Raw genomic sequence first — 12,461 nt, forward strand, 5'->3', positions numbered from 1 at the left:
TGAGGTACATAACTTTTGGCCATGACTTTGGATTTTAAGAGTGGGCTAAAACCATCCTAGTCCTGTAAACAATCACATTGGTTGACCAAAGCTGCCAGGAAGGTGTTCCATAGTTTTGGGCTCCTGCCAGGCCACCATATTTTGAGGCTGCAAGACCTAGATCAGTAGCAATCCAGCTACTCGTTTCCATAGCTTACATCACTGGAGAAGGTAACAGGCTTTCAGCTGGGCATGGGAGGTGGGAGCTATAGCATCTCAGAAGAAAACTGAGATGTATCACAATAGAAACTCTCAGACTTCATTTTTACCAAAGAAAGAGCCATAAAATGATATTGTAACTGGAGAGAATGACTTGGAGTGAAAGATAGCCTTCACCGGGATGTAAATTTTTGAGGAAATAATCAGATTTAAGTATAAAGACACTATTTTCAGTTTTTAAATGGCAACATAGGTAAATTTCAGAGAGTAGTTGCAGATGCATTATTTTAGAAGATTTAAATAAATATTGCAAAGCTCAAAAATATATTTGTACATTAATTTTTGAAAACTTATTTTTCATAGAAATGTTTATAATGCTACTACTCACTGTTCATTGTATATTGACTTCCTTCTTATTTTCTAAGAATTTTAACTCTTTTTATTAAAATTAAGGTTAAGTAAATTTATAATTCTTAGATGTTAAACTTTGGGAACAAACCATTTCCTTTATTTACAGTGGGATAAGCAAAGTAGTTTTGAATGTTCGTTAAGTGCTAGGTACTGGGCTGTAGAAGTATATATCAAAATGTGAGAAAATGGGTGCATAAATGTATAAATAATATTACAAAGTAGGACATGACTATCGCAAATAACTGATACAGACAATAAGTACTATGTGGATTTAAAGGAGACAGATTTCTTGATGTCAGTCAGAGAAGGTTTTATGGAGAAGGTAGAGAAAGCAGGAACTGAAGATAAAACAAATAATTAAAATATGTTGTGATAATTTTATGTGATAGAGGTACATATAAGAGTTTCAGCATCACTAATAAGAGAGGTCTTGCAGGATTAAATTCTTAGTGAATCACATTATTTCTCATTTGTACTTATTCTAGGACATCCTAAGACACGACTGTTTGGATTCTGGAGTAGATGCCACCAGTACCCTGTTACCTCCTGGACCACCTTCCAAATAAACTTCCTCCACTCAAATCTTTGTCATAGCATCTGCTAAAGCAGGAACCCAGAGGAAGACAGATGGGATGGGGTACACTTAATTGATTTCATGTTAGCCAACCGAGTCATGTTTGAGCAGCACCGAAAACTATGCATGTGTGTATATATAAGTGACAGGAATTACTAAAGAACATCCTATTGAAATGCAAAAGCCCTACAATTTCACACTTTTATTAATTTTCTCTCTTAAGATGCTTAGGGCTCTGCTTTATCTTCACTGATAAATTTAGAATAATATTACATTTTCTGTGTCAATGATATTTTATTTTAGCTCGTTATCATAAAATAGAAGTGATTTTAAAATGTAGAAAGAAGCAGTCTGAAAAAAACACAATTCACTTTGTGTTGCTTTTTTTGTCCAGGCATTACCAAGCTTAAGGTGGAATATGATGACTGAAGGAGATATATTCAATAACCGGTGATGAGAGAGAGCCATTAACATGAGGAAAAAGCCATTTTCCATGTATTTGACTTGTTTTATAGTGTTTCTCTTTTAGCCAGTGGATTTCCAGAGCATCACAAAAAAATTCATTTTATAAGAATGATCTCAGATTGCACTTAGTAACAATATTATGTTTATAAATTTTGTATGAAATTATAATAGTTCTCTCATCTCATGTTAAAATTAGGAAAAAGGAAGTAGAATTAAAGACAGAAGCTATTACAGAGACAAATATGAGAAGGCATATTTAGTGGTCTTAGTTAATTATAACCTGTGGATTCCAGATTACATAACAGGTAGGAAATGGACTTTTAGTTAAAAAATTAACCCCATCAAATTATATTCCCAAATCATATTTACTTACCTAATAAAACTCATATTCATTTCAATTTGCTTTATTACCAGCACTCTGCAGCTCCCTTAACACAAGCACACACAAGAGTAGTGTATGATGAACAGACCTACTAAGTGCTAGAAAACAGAACACTCATTAAAATGACCAATATGATAAAAAAGAAAGCATGACTTCTGTCCTCAAAAAAAAAAAAAGGAGGAGAAGGATGATCCATAAAAAGTGTGATGACTTCCTTCTTATCCCTGGAACATCAAGAGTACTGAAACAGCAGCATTGCACAGGGAGGTCAGCTCCGTGCTTTGTGATGACCTAGAGGGGTGGGATAAGGAGGATGGGAGGGAGGCTCAAGGGGGAGGGGATATGGGGACATGTGTATGCATATGGCTGATTATCTGTGCTGTGCAACAGAAACTAACACAGTATTGTGAAACAATTATACTCCAATAAAGATCTATTAGAAAAAAAAAAGACTATTCCTGTCAAAAACTGGATTGACTTCCTCTTTAGCTGTAAAATGTACTACCTACCTCAAATCAAATTGTGAAGAAACAATGTGCAAATATTAGTAACTGTTATATAGTGTAACCTAATTAAACAAATTATCTTTGGAAGTGAGCCACGTCTGTCAGAGGCCCAATTTATAAAGTTGCTATAACTAGCTTCATTTTATAAAAAATGAAATTAGGAAACTCTCCCAAAGTCTCAAAGCTGGTAAGTATGGATCTAGAAACTGCCCTTTACCACTACATGATGACTAAGGAGAAACAGGACCCAGGACAAATGTGACATACGATCTGTTCTTTTGAAGAAGTGGAGATTGAGAACATGAGGTACTGCCCTCATAGGCAGCTCTTTTGAACAGAGAAGAAAACAGTCTTAATTTCATTACATTACTCATAATTTATACACTATTCTCCAATTTATGAAAAGAATAAAAATTCAAAACAGACATTGTTATTAGTCTTTGAGAATATAAGTATTTTTACTTCCTTTGCTGTGTCTTTGTTCTGGGGTCAATCATATATATTTCCTGGGAAACAGAAACAAGTGAGGGAGATCTCATTTCAGAAACTCTCTGCTCAGTTATTTTTCAACCTTTCATTACTTAGGTCAATCTTGAAAGCAAAACCTCATCTGATTATATGGGGGTTTCTCCATTAATGAATTGACCTTTATAACATCTAACTAGTCATCAAAAGGGATAGTAGCTCATATTTTTATTTAGTTCCATTCTTCTTCCATTTGTTTACTTGGCTATATCTTTGAAAGATAAATAACTGGGAAGGAACAAGCCATGAATGCATTGTGATTTAGTGATATTACTTAGTTCTTATAAAGAGCAACAGATGGTAATGAAGTTGTGCCAAATCTATGGATTAAATCATATCAAAATTTTCATAAATTCAGGTAACTTTGTCTAGCAGGAGCTACACATGAGTCAGAGAAAGAAGCATATTAAAATTATTTAAAGTAGGAACAATTTCGTAGGTCTTCTCTCCTGGTTCCATTTCCCCCCCTAGTGACGGGAGGACTAGTCACAAAGATCCATGTACATCTGACCTGGAGTACATATCAGAATAACCATGATATCAACAAGTGACACAGGGCCAAAAACTCAGAGGTGGGACTGAAACCTATTAGGTAATGACACTTGACACAGTGTCTTGACATGTCTTAGATTGTCTTCTCCAAAGGCAAGCCTAAGACCAGGATACATAGGCAAAAGAGTTCTTAAGTGAGCATTATGAAGGGAAACTAGTAAGACAGTGGTAGAAATGGAATAGAGAGGGGAGAAAGCTAAGAAAACGTATGATTTCAGGTAAAGTCCAATTCTTGGCCTGAGCGCAGTGGGAGCTCTGGAGCTTAAGTCACACACTAGAGTTGACCCCTGCTCAAGATAACTGTACACACACATTGTACATTTAATCCAGCAATTCCTCTCTCTCTCTGGGGATCACTGTGGTCTCAAGGACCACAGCTTAAGTAAGGCGTTCTCCCTGAATCTTGGTCAAATCTTAGGGTAAGTTGTGTCATAGTTGGTGGTCTCTCTGTCTTTGCAGAATAAATGTTCTAAAGGAAGTGCCTTTTATACTCCTGTGCCAGGCAGTCATTGGTTACAGATTGTCTCTAGGGAAACTGGAAAACCCAATGACTTCTGACTCCCCAAGGACCTGATAAAATTGCCTAATGGTTGTCCCTTCAGGAAAGTTGAGCTGTCAGGAACAAAACACACAGAACCAGTACAGGGGATCTGAGGGGGTGGAGACGGGGAGAGCAACAATGCCTACTGCACATACTAATGTGTAGTTTTACTGTGTTGGACATGATAGTACTTTCCACTGTGTCCATTTATACTTGGGGTAAGTTGTGTTAAATTAGCTAGCTGTCTTGGTTAAATAAGAGACCCAGTTTGGTTCTCTTATTTCAGGAAGGGCTGGATTTGGCCCATGTTCTAGACCATACTTTGCAGATCCCTGATCAAAATTAATGGTATGAAATAAACTTTCTGTGCAATTGTATCAGTGTTAATACTGAAATGGATTAGAATTTTACGATCTAAGCTAAAACAGACAAATCTACTATTTTACGCCCATTGCTGGGGTATTGCCCATAGCACCAAAAATAGAAATTCAGTCCATAAAGTTCAAAGGAATCGTTTTACTTCTTTTTAAAGTTTCCTGTTCCCATTAACTCTACATTTCCCTGTACTCTCAACAGGGCACTTTGCAGGAGAAAGAGTTTTGGAGTCAAACTGGATAGGGAAACATAATTAAGTACACATGTTTCTACCATGAGACTTTTTAACACTATTAATATATGTTGTAAATCCCCAAGAAGGGTGATACTAAATACAAAATTGTCATATTGAGATGACAGTGTAATGTTTATTGTATGGGGCATCTTTTAAGACTAATGTCCCTGGGCACACTTTGGTGAATTCTATTATGAATGAGTAATATAGAAAATTTACAGATCTATTTGACTCGTGATTATAGATGCAAATATCCTAAACAAAATGTATGCAAATCGAATCAGTGTATAAAAATAATAATATGCCATGATCAATATGAATTTAAGCTATAAGAATATATAAATATATTTCATCACGTTAAGAGAAAAAATACATAATCATTTTAATAGTTGTATAATAAACACTTGCAAAATATATAACAATTCATGATTAAAAAAACTATTTATTAAAATTGGAGTAGAAGACAATTTTAAGTTCTGCCAAAAATTGAAAAAAACAACTAAAACTAGATAAACCATCATTCTAAATGGAGGAACATTTAAAATATCCCCTTTAAAATTAATTATAAGGATCTCTACTATCATTACTTTTACTAATTATATTGGAGGTCTTGTCTAGTGTAGTAAGATAAGAAAAAGAAATGAGACACATAAGGATTTGAAAGTTAGGAATTACATTTTTCACTAGTTGCTTGGGATGTTTCTTTCACTATTTGCATGGGTCATAGAAACCACAAAAGAGTTCACAAACACGTTACTAGATGTTATAGAGTTGATTAAGGTCATTAGTTATAAAATTAATAATCAAAAGTCATTTGCATATTTATACAACAGTTGCAAATTCCTAGAAAACATAATTTAAAAAAAAGATATCATATACAGTTACATCAGAGAACACCAAGGACATAGGAATAGATTGAACAGAAGATATACATGACCTCCACAGAGAAAATTGTAAAGTTGTACTAAGATATACCACAGAAGTTATAAATAAATGGAGAGAATTTATTTTTATGATTAAAAAGAGTTGTTACAAATATTCTAATTTCACCCCAGTTAACTACAGATTCAATGCAAACACAATTAGATCCTGACAGAGCTTTTCCTGGAAACAGATAATAATAAAATTTACATGGAAGTATAATAGGCCAGGAATACTCAGGACTTGTTTGAAGATCCTTTTGAAGCAGAGAGCAGACTTGCTGTATCAGGAATCCAGATATATAGTAGAGCTATGGAATTTAAAACAGGGAGGTAATGACATAAGAAGAGAAATATTAAATGGTGAAATTTAACAAAAACACAGAAAGAGACCTCAGTAAACAATGACCTTTGCTCTATAACAGAAGAGAAATAAATGGACTGTTCGGTAACAGAACTGGGAAGAGTGGTTGGTTATTTGGAAAATAATGAAGTTGGATTTCTTTCTCAGACCCTATTCAAAACTAAACTTCTGCTGGATTAAAGTCTTATATGTTTAAAAAAAGGCTGAAAGTTTGAAAACCATCCGTAAATATCTTTTAAATATTGGGTCAGGAAGAGGAAACCAAAGGAAATTATGAACATAGGATTCAGGATGATGGTTATCTGCTGTGATGAGAGGTAATGGTGGGATGGGAAGGGATCATATTTGGATAGGTTATTATCAAAAGTTTAGCTTTTGTTTTGGTAGTTGGCTGATTTATTATTAAATAAATAATATAACCATAAAAGTAAGCTATACATGACAGTGTCACAAACCAAGAGTTGTGATTAATTCAATTCTAAACAACCAAGATCCCAATACAAAAATAATAAATATGCTATCATTTTTAACATTTTTTATGCTTTACAATCCAGAGTATGTGAGCAAAGGAAACATTATAACACAATGGATTTGAACATGGACTTCAAAGTCAAGGGGACTGCCTAATTTCACCACTTCAACCTAGGATGCTAGTTTGTTAACAGTTCTAAAGCCTCAGCTTCCTCATCTGAAAAAAAGGTAACATCACCTTTGCCTTGAGATAGTTTGAAATTTAAAACAAGAGCATGAGATCACTAATGCCAGTGTTTCCCAAATATTTCACAAAAGTTTCCCAAATAGAAGAGGAGCGTGAATGTGTATCTCTGGGTAGAAGCAAAAGCAATCTTCCACAAACACACACTTTCTTTGGACTGCAGTTTGTTGCCTCTAAAATTTCATGCTAATTTTGATTATTTTAGGTCCTCTTTAAATGTTTCAAATCACTTATCATTAGCAAAGAACAGAGAGGAGGAAATGTTCTGGAATTTCTAAGAGGTGGGTGCATGCAGCTAATTACTTCTGCAGTGACGGGGCTTTGGGGAGAAGGACTGGCTGATATGGGTTGAATCCTTAGAAGCCTAACCTAAGAGACCCTATAGTCAATCTGAGCATGGAAAGAGTATAGTATAGGCCTTTGCAGGGCCAAGAGAATCCCAACACAGCATGGCTCAACGGATTGGTGCCTTTTGCATTAAGAACAAACAGCAGCAAGAACCAAATCAAAGTTTAAAACCCCATGATTCCTACTCACACAGGAGGGGAAATCTGAGATCCATAGCTCTGGAATATTCATGAAGCCGCAAGAATTTGATACTAGATCTCCACTAGAGAGGGCCTAACACACATTCTAATTTAATTTTAGCAATAAATTTAAATTATACTCCTTGTACTCACATTTTCATGGAATAATTCTTATCTGTTTCTGTCCAGTTAATAAGAGAAATTACACTGAATCAGTCTTCCCATACCAGAAAACTGGGCCAAACTGAAGAGAGTTGATATCTTATACAGGCAATATCTCTTTTCTATTTTTGTAAACCAATGTTGTGACAACACAGACTTTACTCAAACAGAGGATTGGGATATATGTACGTATATAAAATCTATCTACTTAAAAGATAATTCAAAATGGTAACAAAAGTTACTAGGTATCTAAATAAATTTGAATAAATAGTCTGAAAAAAAAAGAAAGCTGTACAAGCCCTTTTTGGAGAAAATTGTTTTAAAAAAATTAAAGGAGCAAAAAAAAGACCTTATTAAATGGTGAGATATATCATATCCTGGAAGAAATAATCCAGTATAAAAATATGTCTGTTCTTTTTGTGCTAGCCATAACAGGGAATACAATCAATTCCAATAAAATAGTAAATGCAATTCACCAAGGAATTTGACAGACTCATTTTAAAACTTGTATAGAAGAAGAAAAGTACAGGAATAACTAAGATCATTTTGAACAAGTAGGAGAAAGATGACTTGACTGTCAATTATTAAGATTCATGATAAAGATATACTAATTAAGATAATTTCTTTTAAAACTGTGTAGTACTGGTGACTAAATAAATAAATAGAATAAAACAGAAGGAAACAAAATCATGCATGGGACTTTGATATGAGAGAAAATAAGGATTTGAAAATTTGGGGGGCAGGATGTATTAGGATATTTGGTTTTCTATATGGCAAAAAGTAGTCTAAAATTCATATCATAAAATGCAACAAAACTGGGTAAAGACTAGTTTGGAAAAAAGTAAACCTATAAAAGTATAGCTTATTATCTTTATTATCTCCGAATATAGAGTAATGTTTGAATAAGGAGATAAAGGAAAATGTAAAATCTTAAACAAGTTATTATCATAAGTAATAGATTGACAGGTTGAATTGCATCATAATTAAAAGCTTCTCTACAAATAAGACACTGCAGTAGGTAAGTTCTGAAATGGTCCCGTAATCTCCATTTCTCTTGGTGTTCTTCACTTTGGGTAATCTGCTGGAGTAGCTTGTTTCTTTTTTTTTTTTTTTTTTCTAATTTTATTTATTTTTTTTATATAGCAAGTTCTTATTAGTTATCCATTTTATACACATTAGTGTATATATGTCAATCCCAATCTCCCAATTCATCACACCCCCACCCCCACCACTTTCCCCCCTTGGTGTCCATATATTTATTCTCTACACCTGTGTCTCTATTTCTGCCCTGCAACCCGGTTCATCTGTACCGTTTTTCTACATTACACATATATGCGTTAATATATGATCTTTGTTTCTCTCTTTCTGACTTACTTAACTCTGTATAACAGTCTCTAGATCCGTCCACATCTCTACAATGACCCAATTTCATTCCTTTTTATGGTTGAGTAATATTGCATTTTATATATGTACCATATCTTCTTTATCCATTCATCTGTCAATGGGCATTTAGGTTGCTTCCATGACCTGGCTATGTAAATAGAGCTGCAATGAACATTGAGGTACATGACACTTTTTGAATTATGGTTTTCTCTGGGTATACACCCAGTAGTGGGATTTCTGGGTCATATGATAATTCTATTTTCAGTTTTTTAAGTAACAGCTATACTGTTCTGGAGTAGCTTGCTTCTAACCAATCGTAATGCCCAACATCTGGGGTAAGTCATTTCTGTGATTAGATTACAAATGTTCTGACTACTATCTTGCCAGTACTTTCTCTCCCTTGTTTGCTTTGATGAAGCAAGTTGCCATGTTGCTTTTTCAACAGCCAGCAAAGAAGCGAGTCCCTTAGTCCAGCCCTGAGGGAACTGAATACTGCCAAAAACCACATCAATGTGCTGATCCTTCTTCAGCTGGCCCTTCAGATGAGACCCTGGCCCTGCGTGACACCTAAATTGTAGCTTTGTAAGAAGTTCTGCAACCGAGAGCTCAGTTAAGCCACGTCTAGATTCCTGACCCACAGAAACTGTAAGATAATACAAATGTGTTGTTTTAATCCACTAAGTTTGTGGTACTTTGTTTCACAGTGATAGATAGCTAATACAGATACCATGAACAAATAGACATGGTCAGAGTGAGACAAGACATTACAACACATATAATAGTCAAAGCCTTAGTATTTAGAAAGGGTAGTACATAAGAAAGTCGTACCAATTAAGATAAAAAGGATCACTCAAAATGGGCAAAAGAAATGGTCAGATAATTCATGGAACAGAAACCTGCATTGACAATACACAGATTAAATAATGGTTATTTTCACTAACATTCAGGGAAATGAAACTTAAGGAACAAGTAATATCTTATACCTATTTGACTGACACAAACTTTAAAAGTTTGATAAAGTCTAGTATGGCCTGTGGAAATGAGAATTCATATGCATTGCTGGTAAAAGTGTAAGTTATCACAACTGCTCTGAAAATCACCATTTGGTAAAAATTAAAAGATGCATAACTAAGACCCAGAATTTTCATTTCTAGGTAAATTATCAAGAAGATATGAACAAAGGTACATATTTTGGTATTTTTTGCAGTCATGAAAAATAGGAAACAGCCCAAATGTCCATCAGTAGTCAAATGTTATAGTCATGCTTTGAAATTATATCCAGCAGTGAAATGAATGAATTAGATCTATAATATTTAGATAAATTTCAAAAAAGAACATTGAGGAAAATACCAAGTTGAAAGGCATAATACACAATATGATATTATTTATGTAATTTATTAATAATATTTTAAAACACCATTCAAAAATAAAATTGATTAAATAATATTATAATATATAATACTAATAATTATTATTATTATTTAAAAAACTGACCAAATATACACTAAATTCATGATAGCTATCATCTTGGGAAAGGAGAGAGAAAAGTGATTCCAGGAGAAACCAAATTTTATTATTTTATTTTCATGCATATTTTTGATATTTTATTTCTTTAAACAAATTATTATTTATACAAAATGTAAGCATGTTTAAATGTGGGGTGATGGGTGCAAAGATGTTTTTGGTATTATTTTCCAAAAGAAAAAGTATTAAAAATAAAAATGGTCGTGTGTGGTAATTGTTTCCTCAGTTATGAGGGTTGCCGAAGAGAGAAACTGAGAGATTTTCAGAAAACTGCCTAAATTAATATATGACAACATTTCTGACTGCTGTCAGTAAAAATGTCTGTGAGGAAATCTCCTTGCTTAGAAATCTTATCACATGTCACATGTCAGGCTGGAAAGGTGGTATTATGAGTATTGACTATTTTAACACTAATTAATGAATTAATGTTAATTATTTTAACATTAAAGTTACTTTAACATTAATTTAGCAGTCATTTTGTACACATGTAAATGTAGACTCAAAGACAAATAATCCTCACTATCAGCTTTCTTTATGTAACTCATAACTTCATAGTTCATTGCTCTAATCTGATCGCATGCTGTATCACTTACTCCTGGTTAACAAATCACTCCAAATCTTAGTGGTTTAAAACAATAACCACTTGTTATTTCATATGGGTGTAGAGCTTAGCTTAATGGTTCTGCTGATCTTGGCCAGGCTCACCCTTGTGTCTGATGTCAACTTCTGGGTTGGCTGAGTACTGGATGATGTAACATGACTTCAGTGGGACAGATCAGGTCCAGCCACATGTCTCATCCTCCCCAGTTTAACCCACACATGTTCTTGTGGTTGTGGCAGGGGTCCAAGGAAGTGAAAATACCCAAGTGCAGAGCTTGGGTCAATAACTCCCTGTCCAAAGCCAAAAATCAGTGCAAGCATGCACTACCACAGTATATAGATGCCAGGAAGTATGAAAAATTCAGGATGATAGCAGAACTCATCTACCATACATATTTATAAACACTCATGGTTTTTCTTTTAGCCTTTTAATAAAATTTACTAAATTGGGCAACTTTAAAAACCATCTTATTATTATTAAATTGGTGACTACAAATAACATTTATTCAGCCCCCGGACTGTTAAGTTTTATTCCCCACTGTCAATAATAGAAGTTCTGAAGTGAGTTTATTTTCCTCCACAATTCCAGTCCACTCCACTGAGACCAGGAATCTATGGTGCTCATAAATATAAAAGAGAGAGAGCAGTGCTGTCCATTTTGGCCTTACAGTGTTGGAGGAGTGCTGGCTGCCAGTAGAAGTCCCATCTTCTAATTTTGAAGCAACCATCAGTGGTAGGGTGACACTATGGTGCTAGATTTTCCTCAAGATTGAATTCACACCATAATGGGAGGGTTGGTGTTCTTTTAGCTCCTTACCCAAAAGCTTTCTCCAGGTGCCATTAGATTCAGAGTGCTGGAGAGAGACTTGCTGTTGGCTGTTCTTTGATGAAGACTCTAGGAGTGACTAAGCCTTTAGTGATACTCTTATGCAGATGGATATCTCATAGGCAGGTGAGATGCTATCCACACTAGTAAAAGGATCCTTGATGGCTGGGGAGGAACCCTGCTCTGCTGCGACCATCAAAGTCCATAGCTGAAAACATTCTTGGCATGGCAGGATCCACTGAGAAGAGACATAGTTCTGGCTATGAGGATTCTTGGTGACCACCCCTTTCAGTTCATGCACAGTGACTTCTTTGGCTTAAGGAAGGGCTAGTGTTGATGTTTAAACAACTCTTAGCCTAGACTCTTCCTACACTGACCACCTGCTAAACTCAAACATTGGAGTTGACCCATGAATACATTTCTCTTCAGACTTGTAACTCTATTTCAATTTATCTGTAGCCCACCCCTGCTACTGGGTCTTAGTGGCTATCACCTTGGTTCAGCCTTCTGATTCTCTCTGACTGAAACCTCACTTAGCAGAAAACATCTGGATTCCTTCCTCCAGGAGACCTGGAGCTCCTTATACAAATTGGTTTGCCTCTTCCATCTTCAATTTGCTCTGATAATCAAGCAATTCCCTTCTTGAAGCACTTTTCTTTGACTGAGCATTGCAAAT

The sequence above is a fragment of the Mesoplodon bidens genome, assembly GCF_964165515.1.
Source record: "Mesoplodon bidens genome assembly, chromosome: 15".
Lineage (NCBI taxonomy): Eukaryota > Metazoa > Chordata > Mammalia > Artiodactyla > Ziphiidae > Mesoplodon > Mesoplodon bidens.